Genomic DNA, 22,496 nt, shown 5'->3' with positions numbered 1-22,496 from the left:
AGTCCAACAATGTCTGGAAGGACAAGGGTTCCTCATCTCTGCATTAAAGGATTGGGTTTAAGCACCACACAACAAAGTTTGATATGGCTAACCTGCCCCTCCCAAAAAAGAATCAATCAAAACTGACACCAGGTTTGGCAGGAGGAGGGCAGGGACCCTGGTTACTGGGGGATAGGCATCAAGGAGCAATAGCAGGTACTAGCATGCTGGCTCTGAAAGCTGAGCCAGCCACCCACTCTGTAATAATTTTTAAATGGGTTGGTGTTATAAAAAGAAGTGCCAGGCTAAGCAGATGCAGTTGCCATCATCGTTATCTCCAATGCCTCAGAGCCCAGTCTGATTGCTTGACCTCTGTACTCAATTGAAGGAATGGCACACACAAAAAGATGCAATTTGCTCTTCTAAGCCTCCTCCATATTTCTTTGAAGAACTTCCAGTGCCCTCAACTACACCCTTTACAGCTGAGTCAACATTGGCATGCTATGCCCACTGGCAGACAAAGGTGGGGTGGGGTGGGGGTGGTCCACCCCGGGTGACATTGTGGCCACCCCTGCCCCCCAGGACGCTCGGCACTTGCCATGCATCCCCGGGATGCTCGGTGCTCGCTACACACCCTCCCGATGTGCACCACACACCCCGCAGGCGGCGCCCCCCAACATGCGTGTCACGCCCCCTGACACACACGCCAGCCATGCCCCCGGATGTACACCGCTCCTGGTGCTGGAGCAGGTAGCTTCGTCACTGGCTATGCCTACTTTCTGCATACAAGCTGGGCTTGTTTCCAACCCCCATCTCCCTGCTCCCACTCAGTTTGCCCATGCATGTTATCAGAGTAAGGTATGTCCAGGCAGTTGCTATTTTCAGGTGGGATTCAATTATATCCTGGCAAAATCAAGTCATACAACTAAGGTTGATTTGGTGCTCTTTTGCAATGAGGCAAGTCACATGAAAATGCAGCGGGCAGTGTGGGGTAACAATTGTTTGATGCAACCTTGCAAACAAATCAGAATGAATGCTTAATACATTTTCAGTATTGTTTAACCTCCCCATAAACTTTGTGCCAACAAATTAGGATAAATGTTCACTAAGCAGGTCATCTGGAAGCAGTCATAGTGGTTCACAGAAAATGTTTTTCCGCCTTTCAGCCATTTTCTTTTTCTGACCCCACACTACCCATGTGTCTTGGATGGGTTTGGAGCCAGCTTCAGACACTCATGCCCTTTTCCCATTCCCTCAGATGCCACACTAAATCACTAGCTTTTTCTACCACACACCCCTCATATTTATTTATTTTTGTGTTCTCCTCACACCCTTGCAATGAGGGCCCCATAGGAGTCTCCAGTCTCTCTTCTCACAAGATCCATTTCTTGAATGCAGCTGTTTCCAGAAAAGAAAAGAAAAAAGCTAAGGCCAATGCCCTCACCTTAGGTGAGTCTGTTACTCATTGCCTCCCTTTACTGGGTGTGCCTTCTTTTCTTTTCTTCTGGCTTTGATGGAGATTTGCAAAGATGCAGCTTCATTCCACACCTGACGTGGGTGTTAGGGAAGATCAAACTGCACCGGGCGACACAATTTCAAGCAATTTGCCAGAGGGCTGCCTGCTGGGACAACTCACAGCAGGTCATGTATAATCCCAGAGCAAAAGACACAATAACTAAATGATAACAAGACAGGGCCAGAAATGATGGGCAATATTAAAAATAAACATTGATAACAATACGAAACAGCCCACAACACCTATGCATCAATTAACTCAGTGAGCGTTGAGCGAGGTGTTGCTTCACGAATCCTCACACATCAAGCTCCTCCCTTTCGCAATCAGTGAAACACAGCCTGGAACGGCATCCTATTTTTTCCAGGCATTTTTGCTTGCTGTACTATGTTATGGTATCACCAGTCAATCAATAAACTAGTGCCTGTGGAACTGATTTGGTGTTCTTCCACAAAAGCCTTATACAGTGGTACCTCGGGTTACAAACACTTCAGGTTACAGACTCCGCTAATCCAGAAGTAGTACCTCGGGTTAAGAACTTTACCTCAGGATGAGAACAGAAATCGTGCGGCAGCTGGAGGCCCCATTAGCTAAAGTGGTACCTCAGGTTAAGAACAGTTTCCGTTTAAGAACGGACCTCCGGAACGAATTAAGTATGTAACCAGAGGTACCACTGTAGTGGGTAGCATACTGGAACATACTAGGAATACCAATAAATAAATATAAAGAAAAATAGGGGAGAGAAGCATCTGCTACCAGCACTTTGAAACATGTCCCCTTTCTGACCAGCTCCCAAGAACTTCAAAAGTTGACAACCTACATCTGCAGTGAGAGAATGGGCCTGTAAAGATAAGGAGGCACTTTGGCCCTTATCTATTTTCAGGGATATTTGTATTTGGTGGTGGTGATATCAATATACTGCTTTCTCTAAAGCATCTATATTCAGCATCATCCATAACAAGAAATCCCAGGAAGAAGTTTAAAGAAGACCTACACTGTGTATATTTCTCAGCCTTCCTGGACTGATGCTTATTGTGGTCCAAAATGTATGGGCGTATCAGGTTTGGGAAGGATGGTGAGCTTTCTATAGAGATTTTTCAAATTTCTAACATATATACATTTTGAGCAAACGGCTTTCTATATTTTGATTTTCCTTTTTGCACCTCTAGATCCTGCTTACATTGTTGTTGCCTTTAAAGAGTGAACTGAAGTTATGGACACACTGTAGCAGAAATGCAAATCAAATAAAAGCAAGGCAAGAGTCCACATTAATAAGGAGTCAGTAAGGTGCAAGGGAACAAATGCGGGTAATCAGAGACTTCAACTGTGCAAGCCGTAAACTGGAAACACCTCAAAGACTTGTTGCCAGAAGTGGGCTGTAAGTGGAATCAATAATAAATCAAGCAATGAGCTATAAAGAGGAGATAGCATTTAAGCAACGGAAACCCATAGCCTAGTGAGGCTTGTAAGATTTAAGTGAGACCACAAAAGGGGAAATGCACAGCAACTGCATTTCCTCTTAAGACAATTATTAAATGAAAGGAAGGGTTCTTCGGAGAAGCCAAATCAGATTAAACCACAAAAAAGGTAGAAGAGCGCTGTAGAAAATGTGAAGCTAGAGACATTTCTAGCATCCCTAGCCTGATTGCAACATAACAGCAAAATGTAGATAAGCAAATAAATGCAGGAGTGCAGGGAGTAGGAGTGTGTGTGTGTGTGTGTGTGTGTGTGTGTGTGTGTGTGATAATTGTTATCAGCTTTTATTTATATATTCAATGCTATTAGCAGGTAGGCTTCCTTAGCAGGTCTCAGATGGAAGAAGATGTTCCACTTTATTTTGTGTTGGGTCACCTCCAGACTGTCAGTATTTTGTAGGAGGGATTCAATTTTGTGCAGTTAAAGTGCATTAAAGAGCTCTGCTGCTTTTCTGGTGCTTTTTACATTTACTTTTTTTAAAACAAAAACAGACTTTTGCAGTTAGAAAAGTGGTGGGTCAATGTACTCAAAAGTGTGGGATGAACAAATGATTAACAGGAAGACAAAAATGTGCAAACCAGGGTGAATGTTCTTTGATATATAACTGGCCACAAACAAATCAGAACGAATGTGCAATAAAGACTCATAGTCTATCCTCAGCCTAAATCATGTGCAAGTAAATCAGTATGAATGCTCAGAGGTTGTCTGGAAAATGCAAATAGTGTGATGTGTCACAAACTGTCCAAGTGACCAGGATGGTGAAGGGTCTGGAAACTAAGGCTCGAGAAGAGCAGTTGAAAATGCTGGATTCTGTCCTCCAGCCTGGATGAGAGAAGATTAAAGGGAGACGTGAAAGCTACCTTCAAGTATCTGACTTGTTCGCTGTTGCTCTGAAGGGCAGGACTAGAAGTAATGGGTGTAAATTGCAGGGAAGCATCCTTCCATTTAATCCCAAGGAGGTGGGACTTTGTAACGTTAAGAACTATTTGACAGTGGAATAGATTGGGTCACAAGGTGGTGGTGGGATCTTCTTCAATGGAGGTGTTTAAGCAGAGGTGGACAGTCATCTGCCAGGAATAATGGAATCTCAACATCTAGAGGATCGAACCAGATGACCTCCTAGCTCCCCTTCAACATTATGATTTCAGTATCTCTCCCTTGTGGCCTCTGCTGGAAGAGTGAACACCTAGGTGCTCAGGCAATGGTGCAGGAACCTCCTTAACTTGTCCGTGGAAGAATTGGGTCAAATCTCTTCCCTAACCTACATTTCTTCAGGCCAAGAAGGTCCAATAGGTCCTTGATCCCGGATTTTGGCAAAAGGGGTTGACTTTGTCGTGTGATTCAAGAGTGCCAAGCTCATTTGCTTCTAATTGTTGGGTGGGTGATACATGGCATTGACAAACCTAGAAGCTTATGTTCTTCGCTAGGATATTGTTCACAGCAAGAGTGGCCTTGGGAAGCTTAAATAAACAGCACCTTAAATGCATAAAAAATCTAACGAGGAGTTCAGAGATTCCTTTTACTGTTTGCAAGTTCACAAAGTTCTTGACTTCCTAGTTCTGGAGGTCCCAGAAGCAGAAGTATGGAGATAACAACCACACAGACTTCTCACAGTAATGACAAACCAAGAGAAAATCAGGAAGTCCTGTTAGGAAATATGTTCTCCCAGGGTTTCAATTACTATTTTTAGGTGTGGTAAATTTGGAGGAAGCCATAAAATCATCTGCATAGCTGCAGCTCTGCCAGCAGAACCACGGTAGTCAAACTGCGATATCGATCCTCCCCACCTGTGAAAGGTAGGACAGGGGTGAACACTATACACCATTTTTAACAGCCAGATGTATGTGTTCATCTGGATTAGGCCAGGAGCTAGACTGCTAACCCCCTCTCAGTCAGATAGTCTGTCTTTAGTGCTCTGTATCTCCCTTGAATGTTATTAACCCTAGAATCATCAGGGTTCATGAAGCCTATGATGAACTCATGGCCACGTGTACTCACATCTCCTTTTTAGGCACAAAGAAGGTGGCAAGGTTATATTAAGCCCATAGATCTGAGATAGCATTGTGCAAGTCCAATAAAGATCCTTGTTGGAACATGGTACATCTAGGACCCAGAAGCACACCTGGGGGCCAGAGTGTCCCCACCCCTGTTATATCATTCCAAGCTACCACTTTATTGGTTTTATACATGGTTGCGTACATGAAGAACTCTAAGTTCATTCTGTGTTCATATGCATAAGATCTGTTTGCCAGTCTGCCAACCCACACTTTGGTTTACCCTAATTAAAAGTTCATATCAGATTTTTGCTTGCTTGCCTGCTTTGGTTTTCATGTAGGTCCCCTCCCCCGCTGCCCCACTGCCCACTCTATCATTTGTCATTTAATAGCATTTAAAATTTATTTTATCTGACTTCAGGCATCTTGGCGATCATGGTGATCAGTGAAAGGGCGCAGCTGAGCTCCATTAAAGTCAATAGCTGTTTTGCCATAGACTGCAGGTGTGTCATACATGAGGTTTGAAACCCTATTTCCATGCTAATAGAAGTGTGGCTCTGGTAGAGCATTAGTATGGCCTGACTCTTTTAAATATGTATGTTCCAAAAGACATGACTCTTTGAAGGTTGTGCCTTCTTTCCAAGCATGAGGACGAGTGGGGACAGGCTTATCACATGGAAGGGCACAGAATGGCAGAGGCTGCAGGTCGTCACAGTGAGGTAGTTGCCATTAACTATGAACTGAAAACAGAGGGGTTGGGATACATAGGCCTCACCCATTATTCATCTTGTCAGTCAAATGAGAAGATTATTATTTTTTAATAACCCAGACTAGCATTTTCAGCCTAATTTAAACATGTAAATCATACTGGGTTCAATAAGACTTGCTTCCTTGAGGGTGTGCTTAACGGTTAGATAGATAGATAGATAGATAGACAGACAGACAGATAGGGATTTTTTCAGATGGAACTCACTGGAACTTAGTTCCAGCACGGTTTAGGGGGCACTGAGAGTTGAGCTGGATGGCCAAGCTCAGCAGCAGCATCTCAGCTCTCACTTTGCACTTGCTCTGGTGTGTGGATTTGCCCCCGATCCACCTGAGAGGCTGGAAGAAAAGGGTTTGGCTCAGAAACATAGATGCGTCCACCAGAGAAAGTTAGCAGATCTGACCAAAAAAAGGTCCCAGAATTTTCAAGAAAACACTGATGTGCTGGATTTAGAAGGTTTTAATAATGTATTTGGTTGGCATGCATATTTGTGCTATGATAAGGTAAAAGCACATAAAGCGTTTAAAAACCATATTGTTAGAAAAGCACTGTTTAATGTTTGGATAAGATATAAGGATTTGTTAGAAAATAAAACCCCAAGATGGTTGTCACCAATGGAAGTGAAGGCACAGAAAAAACTCAATATGGAGGCCAAATGGCCGAAATATTGGGAAATTTTGGAACAAGATTTTTGAAAAATTAAAAAACAAAGTGTGAGATTGGCTCCATTATTACCAAATAATGGAGACATATAATTTGGACAAAAAAGTTGGCTTCCAGGTGGAAAAATCAAAGTTGGAAACAGAATTGCTAGATCCCAAAATTAAGAATTTGTCAAGAATGTATAACTTGCTGTTGAAATGGAACACTCAGGATGAAACGGTGAAATCTGCTATAATTAAATGGGCACAAGTTGTTGGACATAACATTATGATGGCTGACTGGGAACAGTTATGGACCACTGGTATGAAATTTACGGCATGTAATGCCCTAAGAGAGAATTTAATGAAAATGATTTATAGGTGGTACATGACACCAGTCAAGCTTGCAAAAATTTACCATTTGCCCGAAAATAAATGTTGGAAATGTAATGAGACTGAAGGTACATTCTTCCACCTTTGGTGGACATGCCCAAGGATTAAGACATTCTGGGAGACGATTTATAATGAAATGAAAAAGGTATTTAAATATACCTTCCTGAAGAAACCAGAGGTCTTTATCCTGGGCATGGTCGGCCAATTGGTGCCAAAAAAGGACAGAACTTTCTTTATGTATGCAACAACAGCAGCAAGAATACTCATCGCGAAGTATTGGAAGACACAAGATTTACCCACCCGGGAAGAATGGCAGATGAAGTTGATGGACTATATGGAACTGGCAGAAATGACTGGCAGAATCCGAGACCAGGGAGAAGAGTCGGTGGAAGAAGATTGGAAAAAGTTTAAACATTATTTACAGAAATATTGTAAAATTAATGAATGTTAGAAAAATGATGGAATGAAGTTATATGGCTTTAGCAGAAATGTTATAAGGAATTAGGTACAGACAGATTGTAAATGTATTAAAGGTAAAAAACAAGGTTAAAATATGTTAAGATAAATTACAGGACAGAAAACCAGAGGAAGATGGAAAGGAATTGCTGAAACAGTTAATTGAAATGGAATACAAAAAGGGAGGTGTGAGGAGGTCACTGAAACAAGTGAATGAAAGTTATGATATTGAAATTAATGGATGTGTTTTTAATTGTTTTTGTTTTGTCTGGTTGATTAAATGTTTTAGGGTTTGGGGTTTGGGGTGTTTTTGTTTTTGTTTTTATTTTTGTATTGTATTGTATTGTCTTGTTTAATTCTTTTTCTTTTCTTTTGTAATCTTTAAACTGCTAATAATTTTTTAAAAAAGGTCCCAGAACTGCATTCCAGCACGTTCCACCAGAAAAAAGCACTGCACCCAGCCCAGCTCTAGGCATGAATAGTGGAACCTAATCCCAGTGAGCTATTTAGAATGTGCCCCCCAAATATGTGTGTGTAGGACAATAGACTTGAGTTTCTTTTGTATAGCCTCAAGGATATTGGGTTTGCAATTTCACCTGAGATCCATCTTGCTAATCAATCATCAGTTATGAAACAATAATGATCTGTAATTAATATGTCAATCTGCTAGGCAGTTGCAATAACTGGGTTTCCCCCTCCATTTGTCATTAATTTCTTAGGAACATTTCTCTTAATGTTGAAAGGAGCTCAGAGATGTAGTGGCCAGCCTGGTGAGGATCAGGTCCTCCTTATCTCCGCTGATGCTTCTGTAGGATTTAAATTTACTGGCAGTAGCAAGGAAGTGTAGCCTGTGCATTGGCAGAGTTCCATCTGCCATGGCCAGCCGTCTAAGTTTGACTGATCTGCTTACAGTGCTCTGGAATGCAGGCATTATGTATTAATTTGGATAATGACATCTCTCTTTGCTGCTCTATTTGGGTGCTGATTTCCTCACTGGGGGGGGGGAAACTAGAATAAAAATGTACTTTGAAAATGAAAATTATTCAGTCCCATGGTATCAATGACAATGCTATTACTATTATCATTATTAATGGCACTGGTACATAATAATGCATAAATCAAGACTAAAAGTGATTGCTAATGCATATTAAAATGGGGCACCGTTGGAGGTTGCTGCAGGCACGATGGATATAACAGATACAAACAGTCATTTACACTCTTAAGTAATTCCTATTCATCACAATGGGGGCTACGCAAGGAAAGGTTGTTGGCTGACTTTATCAAAAATCAGAAACTGTTATACTTCATTATATCAGAGCTAGGGATGGGGGGGGTGGAGATTTGATTCACTTCACGTTTAAAGATGAACCGTCCTAAATTGCATTTTCCAAAATAATTCATGGATCGAACTGCTGCCCTCCTTCAAGATTCGGAGTTGTCTGAATTTTGCAATGCAGTTCTCCAGAGAACTGGTGTGTACTCATATATATATATATATATATATATATGCTTTCGTAGATTTTCACGGGTACAGGAATGCAGGTTTTGGTGTCCTCGGGTGTCTTCCCGTGTAAAAGTTGGGGTGTCTAGGCGACGTTTCGACTTTAGTTGTTCGACTTTAACAACTAATCCACACCTAATGACCCACCTAAGTGGTACTCAGGATATCACTCAAGAAATCGCTCAAGATATCTCTCAAGTAATTAAGGAACAAAACAAAAGAAGAAAAGGCACACTAGCCTGGGAACTTCCTCTCTGCCCAGAACATTGGAGGCTATACACCACACCCCCTCTACAGTATTTATAGGAACTCAAACACTGAGATCCTGCTCTGTTCCAGTAACAAGAAGCCGAAAGCACCAGCCTGAAGATGACGAGTGAGACCTCGTCGAAACGTCGCCTAGACACCCCAACTTTTACACGGGAAGACACCCGAGGACACCAAAACCTGCATATATATATATATATATATATATATGCTTTCGTAGATTTTCACGGGTACAGGAATGCAGGTTTTGGTGTCCTCGGGTGTCTTCCCGTGTAAAAGTTGGGGTGTCTAGGCGACGTTTCGACGAGGTCTCACTCGTCATCTTCAGGCTGGTGCTTTCGGCTTCTTGTTACTGGAACAGAGCAGGATCTCAGTGTTTGAGTTCCTATAAATACTGTAGAGGGGGTGTGGTGTATAGCCTCCAATGTTCTGGGCAGAGAGGAAGTTCCCAGGCTAGTGTGCCTTTTCTTCTTTTGTTCCTTAATTACTTGAGAGATATCTTGAGTGATTTCTTGAGTGATATCCTGAGTACCACTTAGGTGGGTCATTAGGTGTGGATTAGTTGTTAAAGTCTTTGTGTCTTGACCTCTTGAACTTTGTGAAGAGTTTTCCTGAGAAGATGGCTGTACTGTACTTAGTTGTGCTCTGGCTTGGCTTCGTGTATAGGGGCGAGCTGTGGTTTTGTGGCTTGTGTCAGCCAGATCTGTGTAGGGATTGCAGGGGGGTGCAGCATCCGGAGGTGCCACCATGGATTGGCTACTGGATAATAAACTCCGTAGCCAAGACTCTCATCTCCAGAACCAAACGCCTGGCTGACAAAGACCACTTGACAACTGAGTTACAGAATCTCTCAAACGTGTTAATTGCCAATGGATACCAGCAAAACAGGATTACGAAGCTAATCCAAAAGGAAACACCCCCCAAAAACCAAGACACAGAAGAAAACAATGGCATGGCCCTCCTCCCTTATATCAAGGGCACTACAGATAAAATTAGCAAAATCCTCCATAAACACAATATCAAAACAGCCTTTTGCACCAACCAAAAAATAGCCAATATCCTCAGAAACCCCAAGGATAAAATCCAGTTGGAAAACCAAGGGATCTATGAAATACCCTGCAAAGTCTGCCCAGCCACGTACATTGGACAAACAAACAGACGAATAAATGCACGTATCGCAGAACACAAGAATGCCGTCAAAAAAGAAGAAAAAACTTCCTCTCTTTTCCAACACATGAAAGAAACAGGACACGAAATTAATTTTGCAGATTCCAAATTGCTCTTTAACACGGAACATCACCACAAGAGAATAATCATGGAAGCCATCGAGATAGAGAAACACCCTCACAACATGAACAAGCGTGACGACACATCCCGCTTGCCAGACATCTGGAAATTAGCCCTCCCCACAAAAACTGACACCAGATCCAGAGGCACACAGAACGCCAACACCAATCAACCACACCAGACCCAAACCCAGACCCTCTCCACAGATGAATTACAGACACCATCCAGTAGCCAATCCATGGTGGCACCTCCGGATGCTGCACCCCCCTGCAATCCCTACACAGATCTGGCTGACACAAGCCACAAAACCACAGCTCGCCCCTATACACGAAGCCAAGCCAGAGCACAACTAAGTACAGTACAGCCATCTTCTCAGGAAAACTCTTCACAAAGTTCAAGAGGTCAAGACACAAAGACTTTAACAACTAATCCACACCTAATGACCCACCTAAGTGGTACTCAGGATATCACTCAAGAAATCACTCAAGATATCTCTCAAGTAATTAAGGAACAAAAGAAGAAAAGGCACACTAGCCTGGGAACTTCCTCTCTGCCCAGAACATTGGAGGCTATACACCACACCCCCTCTACAGTATTTATAGGAACTCAAACACTGAGATCCTGCTCTGTTCCAGTAACAAGAAGCCGAAAGCACCAGCCTGAAGATGACGAGTGAGACCTCGTCGAAACGTCGCCTAGACACCCCAACTTTTACACGGGAAGACACCCGAGGACACCAAAACCTGCATATATATATATATATATATATATATATATATATGAAGGTAAGGTGTGTATAAAATGCATATATTAGTGAAAATAACACAAAAGTAAATTATATTAGGTATAACTGATTGGTGGAAGGATTATACTAGCCAAATTGCATAGAAGCCTGTGTATATTAGGAGGAATTTGCACAAAAATGCAAATTTGCACAAAAATGCAAAATTTCAAAAGAAAATTGCAAATGGATATGGAAAGAACAGAACTGAACTTAAAATCAGGCAGAATGAGAAATCAAAACTGACAGATTTGCCCACCACTAATTGAAACAGAAGGATGGAATCTGTTGACATCAAGTGACAAAATCCCACTGATTTAATCAGAACTGAATGCATTCTAAGAAGTTATTCTACATACAGTATAGCCCCATCAAATGGTTCAAATGGAACATCAAGGAAGTTTACATGATTAAAAGGGTAAAAATCAACTTGTAAAACACAGTGTTTCCAATAATTAATTAAAGTTACAACTAATAAAATAACAGATTACAAGATAGCGTTGGAAATAACTAGAACAGTCAGTGCAGATAAAATCCACCTCTGATCTCAAATGCCTGCAGAAATAAAACAATATTGTCAAAGGTGTATATGTAACCAGTCCGATGAGCTTTCCCATTGACTGGGCACTAATACTAAGAAAGCCCCCTTTTGTCAAAAGAAAAAGGCTCTATAGCTATTGTCGTCGTCAACAAATCATGAAGTGGGGATATGAGTGCATTTCGGCAGGCCCTGAACTGAGTCAGGCAGCCTGCAAAACACCTCAAACCATGTTAGGCTGTGTCCTGAAATGCAAATTTCAGCTCCAAACTGAACCTTGTGGCCAGTGCATACCCCAAATGAAAGCCATCACCTTGGTTTATGTCTGGAAATTAACTGTGAGCTAATGTCCCTTTTTGGCACCACTGCAAAGGGCATTGTGGTTTTTAATGGGCAATACAGCTGCTGTTAGAAATTAAAGCTGAAAGCACATAGTGAGCACAGTGCTTGATTAGTGATTCATTCGCTACAATATTATGGACAGAAAGCAATTTGTTGCTTTGGGCTAGAAGACTGGTTGGACTAGTTTAGCTGCTTATTTCCTAAGGGAAAGAGTGTGGCCAGGATACCTATGTTGGAGAGAGAGTAATATACACATAATGCTGACTCACATCTTGTCTCCTCACTAACTCTCACTCATACCCATATACAAGCATGAGAACTGTCTCATTATGTGCCAGACCATTGGTCCAACTAGCATTGCATTGTTTGCTTTGACGGACAGAAGCTCCCTTAGGTCTCAAGCAAGGGTCTTTCCTCACCATGCTATGCAGCAGCAATTAAATCCTGCTTACTTATGAAACTACCAGGCAGTTCTGGACAACTACTAAGCAATTCTGGAAGATCAGCTAAGGCTGTAATCTCATCCCCACTTGCTGACAGTAAGCCCCACTGAATTCAGTGACTGTCTCCAATGAATTCAAAATGTTGTGCTTGAATAAATTTTGCAAAATAGAAAATGAGCGTGTTTAATGTTATGTTAAACACAATTTATTCTGGCGGCAATACATATTTGACGAGGACTAGACAGACTTAAAGCAAACAAGGAGTGGGAGGCATAACTTTTACAGAGAAGAGGAAAGCTAGAAAGGCACACCTACTGCCTGCCCTTCTCTCACGCACCACTGAAAGGCCTGGGGGAACTCAGAATACAGTAGAGTTACCCTGATTAAATTATTCCTGATTGGCTATGCTATGTTTAAAGAGACACTAAAGCTGGAGGATCTGTATTTAAAGTTACTTATACCTATGCACCATGGTCTCAAACACCATTACCTGGGTGTGTCATAAAAAGCAAGGCTTCATTCTTCCAAGGAAATGTTCAACTGAGATCTGAAAGGCATGGCTTTAAATGCCCACTGCAGTCATGAAACCCACTAGGTGACCTTGGGCCAGTCTATCTCTCATTCAGCTGTAGCTATCTGAAAGGGCTTTTGTCAGACCCTTACAGAGCGGCAGGGTGCAACTTGCTCTGGGCCTCAGAGGGCTAAGCCAGCTGTGGGGAGGGAGCGCCAGGAGCTTGTTGGACTTACGCTGCCATGCCCCAGGCTTCAGACAAGCTCCACATGGGCCTAGTTTTCGGGATGATAAAATGAAGGGTGGAAGGAAAAACCTTGTGTGCTTCCTTGAACTCCTTGGAGGAGAGGCAGAATAAAAGTGTAACTGATTCATGATGATTCATTGATGAATTGCTGCTTATAAAGCATTTCAAAGCAATTTCACAAAACAATTAAAACATATATAAAACAATTGCTCAACGGGGGGGGGGGGGGATCCCTGCATTTGAAAGGCTTATTGAAAGAGGAAAGAGGTTCCGAAAATACAATAGGGGCAGTGCTTTCCTGATAGGTAATGGGAGGGAGTTCCAAGGGGTATGTGCCACCACTCGAAAGGCCCGATTCTGATAGCATACAGAATTGACCTCTTGATGAGATGGTATCTGCAGGAGATCCTCTCCTGCATAGCACAGTGATTAGTCAGGTATATAAAGGATGAAATGATATTACAGTTGTACCTCGGGTTACATACACTTCAGGTTACATATGCTTCAGGTTACAGACTCCACTAACCCAGAAATATTACCTCGGGTTAAGAACTTTGCTTCAGGATGAGAACAGAAATCATGCTCCGGCGGCAGCAGGAGGCTCCATTAGCTAAAGTAGTGCTTCAGGTTAAGAACAGTTTTGTGACAAGGCTCCATCGGAAAGTGCTAATTAATAAAAGGCTAGGCCAAGAATTTATTTCTTCGGACAGAGTCAAGAAAAGAGGAGTAGTGATATATGCAAAGGAGAGCCTGTCACCGAAATTTCTATTTAAAGATGAACAAGGCAGAATCTTGGCTATTGAAATTCACACACACGGAGAAAAATTTCTGATATTAGGAATCTATGCACCAAATGATGGAAAATCGGAATTTTTTAAGAAGCTGCATGAGACTTTACTGGACTATCTAGACTATAACAACATCATTATGTTGGGAGATATGAACGGGGTTGTTTCTGTAAACATGGATAAGTCGCAGAGTGCAAATATAACAAAAGATGGCAGACTACCTAAAACTTTTTTTGAAATGACGGACAATATGGATTTGATTGATATATGGAGAGTCAAGAACCCCTTAGGAAAAGAAGGAACTTTCTTTTCTGAAGCTCATCTGTCATGGACACGAATCGACCAAATATGGACAACTAAAGGACTGGCACCTAAAACTAGAAAAGTGGAAATTTGCCCAAAAACTTGCTCCGACCATAATGCTTTGAAAATGGAATTGAGACTAAACATAACCGGATCCTTCCGATGGAAAATGAATGACACCTTATTCAGAGATCAGGAGATTGTGAAGAAGGCCCAAAAAACTTTAAAAGATTACTTTGAGATAAATCTAAACACTACGGTGGAAAAAAGAACAATCTGGGACGCAAGTAAAGCGGTCATGAGAGGTTTTCTAATACAACAAAACACTGTAAAGAAAAGACTCTGGAATGAAAAGAAGCAGAAGATACTGGAGAGAATAAGTGAAGGAGAAAGGAAATTAAGATCCAGGCCCAAGTCTAAGGAAGTGCTGAGAGAAGTGAAATTTTTCCAGGCCCAATACATGAAACTGATAAATCAAGAAGTGGAGTGGAAAATTAAATAAATGAGACAAAGATCTTTCGAATCAGCTAACAAGTGTGGGAAACTGCTAGCATGGCAGTTGAAAAAAAGACAAAAACTAAATACAGTTACAAATCTAGAGATTGAAGGGAGAATGGTTCAGAAACCTGAAGAAATCAGAAAATGTTTCCAGAGATATTTCAAAGATCTTTATGCACAAGGGCCGCAGAAAGAATCTGAGATGGATCAATTTATTAAAACTAACGGATTACAAAAAATTTCCCAGGAAATGAGAACAATCCTGAATTTTAAAGTTTCACAGCAGGAAATCGAGAGTGCCATACAGAACCTCCAACTAGGCAAATCTCCAGGCCCTGATGGACTTACCTCCAAATATTATAAGGTTTTGAAGGACTATTTGATACAACCCTTGATGGAGGTATGCAACCAGATCATGGAGGGTAAGAAGGCACCAGAAACGTGGAAAGAAGCTTTCATCACATTGATTCCCAAAACAGAAACTGAAAAGACTCAACTTAAGAACTACCGTCCCATCTCACTCCTAAATGTGGATTACAATTTTTTTGCAGATATTTTGGCTAATAGATTTAAAAAAGTATCGAATGAAGTGATTCATAAAGATCAAGCAGGCTTTCTCCCGGGTAGGCATTTGTTTGACAATACGAGAAACATTATTGACATTTTGGAACTCTTACGAACAAATATTAACACTAGAGCGGTGTTAATTTTTATTGATGCGGAGAAAGCCTTTGACAACATTTCTTGGATGTTCATGAAGAAAAATTTGGAAGGGATGGGAGTGGGACGGGGGTTTGAAAATGGTATAGAAGCAATATATTCAGAACAAAAAGCTAAATTGATAGTAAACAATGTGGTGACGGAGGAATTTAATATTGAAAAAGGGACACGACAAGGGTGCCCCCTATCCCCATTATTGTTTATCTCGGTCCTGGAGGTGCTTTTGAACATGATTAGAAAGGACCGGTCAGTTCGGGGTATTGAGGTCGGAGTGAAACAATACAAATTGAAAGCATTTGCAGATGACTTGGTATTAACATTACAGGAGCCAGTCCCTAGCACAAAAAGAGTTTTAGATTTAATCTCTGATTATGGTCGGGTGGCGGGATTTAAGTTGAATAAGCAAAAAACTAAGGTTTTAGTAAAGAATTTAACATCTACAGAAGCAGATGAGTTTTTGAAAGAGACAGGATTAAATGTGGTTAAAAAGGTGAAATACCTAGGGGTGTATCTGACTTCTAAAAACTTGAATTTGTTTAAGGATAACTATGAGAAATGTTGGTCAGAAATTAAAAGGGATTTGGAAATTTGGACAAGACTAAAACTTTCCTTGTTAGGCCGAATAGCAGCTATAAAGATGAATGTTTTGCCGAAAATGTTATTCTTGTTTCAGACCCTGCAGATTGTGGACAAAGTGGAATGTTTTGGAAAGTGGCAGAAGGATATTTCTAAGTTTGTTTGGCAGGGCAAAAAGCCCCGAATTAAGTTTAAAATACTAACAGATGCGAAAGAAAGGGGGGGATTTGCCCTGCCAGACTTGAGGTTATATTATGAATCTACAGCCTTCTGCTGGATGAAAGATTGGTTCTTGTTAGAGAACACCGATGTCCTAGATCTGGAAGGGTTTGATAACGCTTTTGGGTGGCATGCGTATTTGTGGTATGACAAGGTTAAAGTTCATAAAATGTTCAAAAACCATATTGTTAGAAGAGCAATTTTTATGGTCTGGACAAAATATAAAGACTTATTGGAGAGTAAAACACCAAGGTGGCTTTCACCGGCGGAGGCCAAGGCACGTAAGAGACTTAACATGGAGGCCTACTGGCCAAAATATTGGGAACTAATCGAAAAAGTTGGTGACAATTGGAAGCTGCAGAGTTTTGAAAGTGTAAAAAGCAAGGTGCGAGACTGGTTGCATTATGCTCAAATTCGGGAAATTTTTAAAACAGATAAAAAGGTTGGGTTCCAGGTGGAAAAATCGAAATTAGAGACAGAATTGTTAGAACCTAAAGACAAATTACTTTCAAGAATGTATAACTTGCTGCTTAAATGGAATACACAGGATGAGACAGTCAAATCCGCCATGATAAAGTGGGCACAGGATATTGGACATAACATTATGTTTGATGACTGGGAAAGGTTATGGACCACCGGAATGAAATTCACGGCATGTAGTGCCCTGAAAGAAAATATTATGAAAATGATATACCGGTGGTACATGACCCCAGTCAAGCTTGCTAAGATATACCACCTGTCTGATAATAAATGTTGGAAGTGTAAAGAGGCGGAAGGGACATTCTTTCACCTCTGGTGGACATGTCCGAAAGTGAAGGCCTTTTGGGAAATGATCTATAATGAGTTAAAAAAGGTATTTAGATATACCTTACCCAAGAAACCGGAGGCCTTCCTTCTGGGCATTGTAGACCAGAATGTGTTAAAGAAGGATAGAACTTTTTTTATGTATGCTACAACAGCAGCAAGAATTCTCATCGCAAAGTGTTGGAAGACACAAGATTTACCCACACTGGAGGAATGGCAGACGCAGTTGATGGACTACATGGAACTGGCTGAAATGACTGGCAGAATCCGAGACTTGGGAGAAGAAACAATGGAAGAGGACTGGAAAAAATTCAAGGACTATTTGCAAAAATATTACAAGTTGTATGAATGTTAAGAAAATGCACTTTTTAGGAAATATTAGCCCCAGCAATTGTAATTAGGTGAAATGAAAACTAAGGCACAAGAAGTTAGAGGTGGAATCAAGAAAAACTTTTATTGCATTATGTTTTAATTAAAATACATAAGATTACGGTTATAATAATTTCGACTTTGGTAACATGATGAATTGAAAGATACAATAAGTAATGAAATAAGATAATAAATAGCTGAAGATTTTGTATTATGAACACTGGGTTATAAATATATTGAAATGGGTAACATGACAAAATGAAAGATACAATAAGTGATGAAATAAGATAACAAAATGCTGAAGTTGGTATTATAAATAATGCAGATTCGGGAAGATGTGGGGAAGTCCAAAAGATTCTGTAAAAGAAATATGAATTATGAAACTTTTGTACTTTATCTTTTTTCTTTTTCTTATTCTGTAAAACTAATAAAAATATTTAAAAAAAAAAAAAAGAACAGTTTCAAGTTAAGAACAGACCTCCAGAACGAATTAAGTACTTAACCCGAGGTACCACTGTATAGGTATCTAAAATAAATCTAAGGCCATCTGCAGAGAACACATGTGTTCTCCCACCATGTTAGGGTCCCTTTCCCCATCTTTTTCTGTAACCATTCATAGAATCATACAATTGTAGAGTTGGAAGGGACCCTGAGGGTCATCTAGACCAACCTCCTGCAATGCAGGGATCTCAATTAAATCATCCATGACAGACGGCCATCCAACTGCTTCATAAAAACCTCCATTGAAAGATAGTCCACCATCTCCCAAAGGAGTCCTTTCAGTGGAAAATTAGGAAAGTCCAATAGAACTTAACTGAAAATCATACTATCCTTAACTAGATGCAAGCAAGTCCTGCTGCAAGTTTGAAGTCAAACATTTCTTGCCTGTTCTGCCACCTGTCTCTTCCTGTGGGAGAGGACAGGAAGCGAAAGAGGCAAGTCCTACCAAGTCCCCAACAGGCTCATAAGTTAAACCTCTCCAGTCTCCTCCCGTCTTCAGTCATCAGCTGAAGAAGCAGGATGGTGCTAATATCCTGGGAATATATTTTCTAGTTAGGCTTTTGTTTATTCTTTTCAAGACTATGCAACTATCAGATTGCAATTAGCTGAATCGCTAAGAAAATAAAAGTGAAGTTGTCCCTTTTGCCTACAGTATACCTAGAAATCATTGTACAATATTGATATTTTGGCATCCTTTGGTATTTTTATGAGCTATCATTGATTGATTGATTTGCTTCCATTTATGAATCACTTCTTTAAAAGTATCTTAAAGGGATTTCACAGTAAAATCTACAAGAAAGGGATTAGAGAAAGGTTGAGCTTCAGTTTCTTGGCTCACATAAAGTCCACTACTGTGGCAAGACAACAATCCAGCACATCTACAGCCACATTTTTACTATTTACTATGTTTATTTACTTCACCAAACCTTTATTAGGCATTACAAGTATAGGCCATCATAAAACATCATAAAACATCCATATATAAAATTTTAAAATATATGCAAATATGCAGCCATGTAAAATACATAATAATGAGGATTTTCATTGGGATTTCTTCCCGCTAAATAGTGCCATTCACAACTCTAAATGATACTATTGACAAAAACTCAGCCACCCCTGCAGTTACTTAGGTTTATATCCCTCCATTCTTCAGCAGAATTGAAATATGTGATCCTCCTTTGCTGACATTCTGTCCTATTGTTACTTTCCTGCTTGTGTCTGTGGACAGCTGCCTCATAGTGAACCACTGAACTACAGAGGGCAGCTTCTGCAGAAAATGTACCCTCAGGCTTCGGACTAACTCTGCCTACCAAGTCCAGCCAACGAATCCTGCTAGACTAGAAGTAATATATGAGAGTTTCCTCTTCCAGTTGGGGCTGCAGTTTAGCACCAAGGTATTCCTGAGCACTGATATGCTCCTGTATCTTTGGTTGTCCTTTGGGAAAAGGCCCTGCCATATTAGGCCAGAGGTTCATCTAGGCTAGCATTCTGTTCCCACAGTGGCCCACCAAATCCTTCTTTGGTTCTGACTTTGGCCTTGATCCTTGTCCCTGTCCTTTGGCTCTGACATCATTTTTGGCCCAAACAGCTGGCTTTGCTCCACAGTTCCCAGCTAACCTCTAACTGCTGACCACAGCAGAGCCTTGACCCTCTTCTGGCCTTCCAACTCAATCAGCTGCCTCATTCTCTCCTGTCCACTTCCCTCCACATTAGTTCACTTTCTGCAGTGCTGTTGAAGCTCCTTGCATTTACACGAAAGCCCAGCTGATGATATCATGGGGTTTATAGGATGCACAAGCACCCAGGAAAGAGAGGACCAGAGAACATGATTTTGTGGAATGAAAGGACACACACACACACACACACACACACACACACACAAATAACTTTCACCTATGTGGAATGTAAGGTAAGAATGACACAAAGACCTCACCCATCAGAATGATACTGAAGTTATTTCTCCCATTTGATTGTTTTCAAATTATTTTATTTTCTTATTAACTGATGGAGAATGGTTTTTTTAAGGGGAAGAAATTTGTGGCATAACACTAGGGAAAACAGAACATGAGACGTTTTCAGGAGAGGGGGGGAACACAGAGGGGCAGGTTAGATTGCAAGTCTGCAACTTCCAATAGGGTCTTCCTCCATTCAGGCTCAGAGCCTTCAGCAGACATCGCCCATGTGTTTCTCCTCAGCCCAGGCTAAAAATAGGTGTTTTTACATTAACGAAAATTGATATTAAGGACTGTATGCACAGCAGAGGCAAAGTAAACTCTTGCTATGGCCCTATAGGCAACCCACAGGAATGCCTTTTAATTTATTTGGCTGGACAGTTCAGGTGCCCATGTGCAGCTGAGTCAACCAGAAAACACCCACTGAGTAGAAGTCAAACCAGCATCTTCAAAGGAGGCACACTGAGCACCTGAAGCAGAGACTCACCACTCTGCCTGCTTTTGAAATTGGTGCTAGAAAGCTAATCTTTTTACAAGCCTCTTCATTAGCTCATGAAGACAAATGCCCCATTGAACAGATATGACTGTGGAACAGAAATGAGGGCAATGCTGACATATAGAAACCTTTTTCTCTCCATGGTATGGAACACCATCCTCGGCCGAGTGGTTGAGTGTGCCATATGCACACACAAGGCCCAAAAAAAGATGCAGACAGGCATGTCAGAGAAAGAGAAAATTCTGCTTTTATTAGGACCAACTAAATAATCACAAATGAGTGAATGAGTTTGTGCATTGTGGTGAATTATTCCTCAGGTTTGATACTGCGGAAGGAAGGAAGGAAGGAAGGAAGGAAGGAAGGAAGGAAGGAGGGTTGTTCCTCTACCAGCAACTTCATTTTTTGCTTCCCAAATAAACTGAGTGATTGTAGCAGATGGAACCAACATGGTGCCCTGCAGATGTTGTCTCATCCTATCTCTCACGTTGCCAGCATGGCCAATGGTCTGAAATAATGGGAGCATCTAGAGGGCAGCCCATTGGCTATCCCTGGGCTAGAACATTCTTTGGGACATACTGATTTTGTAGCTACAGGGAGTTTTGTATTCAGGTATTCATTCAAACAGTCCTTTTCCCACCACCTGCAGTCTACAGCAGCAGGGTTCTGTAACAGTTATATTTTGGGGCTCAGATGAAAAGGGTGTGTGTGTTGTGAACATTTCCCTAAGCCCAAACGGTGCCTGCTCCCCTTTGGGCAATTTTGGGAGGAATTGCTATAAAAGGGAATGATAATGTTTACCTGTTCAATAAGCATTGCCCTGTATACGATCCCACCCCCATGATATAATCACTGTGATCTCTGATTGGCTATCTCAGACTATGAATTTCCCCTGAAGAAGAAGCAAGGAAAGCTAATCAACCCTCCTGACACAGATATACACTTTAAACTTAGGGGATTGTATCCTTTTATTCTCCCCTCCCTTGTAGCTACGTACCTGACACTGATGTCTCACTGTAGGCAACTGAACCTTTATTTGGCTGAAGAGATTCAGGTGAGGACAACCTATAAATGCTTCCAAGAGAGAGGGAGAGGCAGCAGCAGAAACTAAAGCTGGCACAGGAAGAAACATGGGGGTGGCCCCCACTGGGTGGGACTACAGATGTGTGGTAAAATAAGCAGTTACTGGGCCAGGGAGTCCCATAAAACATTAATTAAAAGGATGGCAAGCGTTATAGCCAAGGTAAGCGGGTATGCTAATTTGTTTGCTACCTGATCAAATGGAACTCTCGGCCTGGCAGGATGTTCTTACTCCAGTGGCTAGAGACTGCCAGAGTTAATACCCAGAATTAACTTCATAGCTTTTGCCCCGGGCATCCCCCTGTCCTGAACAATGTGCAACTTTCATGGCACTATTTCTTTTTTTTAATTTCATAAAACTTGTCTTCTCCCCACCCCACCCTCTTTTGGCAACTGCCTAATTAATGAGTCTCTTATCAATATTAATATGAAGCTAAGTTGGCTGCCTTGAAGGTGTGTCAATATATACGAGGTTGGTTTTTCCCCCCCTTCCTTCCCCCAGTTAAAGCAAGTTTGCCTCCAGCTACCTTAAAATCTAAAAAGCGATTAATTAACGCTCACAGCAGTACTTTGGGAGAAGGAAAAGAGTTGGCATGCCAAAGTCTTTGGGGGAATATTGCTAGAGAAAATATGCCAAATGTCTCAATAAAGCGTGATATATTAAAATGCTTAACATGAAATATTTTTGACACATTTCTTTCTCAATGCTTCATTGCTCTTTTTTCTTTCTTTTTTTTAGAAAATTCCACTTTCCTTAAAAGGCACATGAAAATACTGCTTTTCATATTTTCCTAATAATGCTAAGAGAGGGGGGAAAGGGGAGGAAATGTCAATAGCTGAACAGGAAACTTATATTGTGTGTATCTGTTATAGAATTTGTGCACACACACATACAGTACAACTCTAATTCTTCACTCAGGATAATTTATGCAAATTAAAAATAGACAAGTGAGCAGTTTTAATATGCTCAGAGGCTATAACTCCCATCCCTGCATTCATAATTGTTGTACAGTTTCCTTAAGTACCCCATGCTGTCAGAGACATTCCTCATTTGAACT

This window comes from Podarcis erhardii (assembly GCF_964252035.2).
Source record: "Podarcis erhardii genome assembly, chromosome: 6".
Lineage (NCBI taxonomy): Eukaryota > Metazoa > Chordata > Lepidosauria > Squamata > Lacertidae > Podarcis > Podarcis erhardii.
This window is presented reverse-complemented; position numbering follows the sequence as displayed.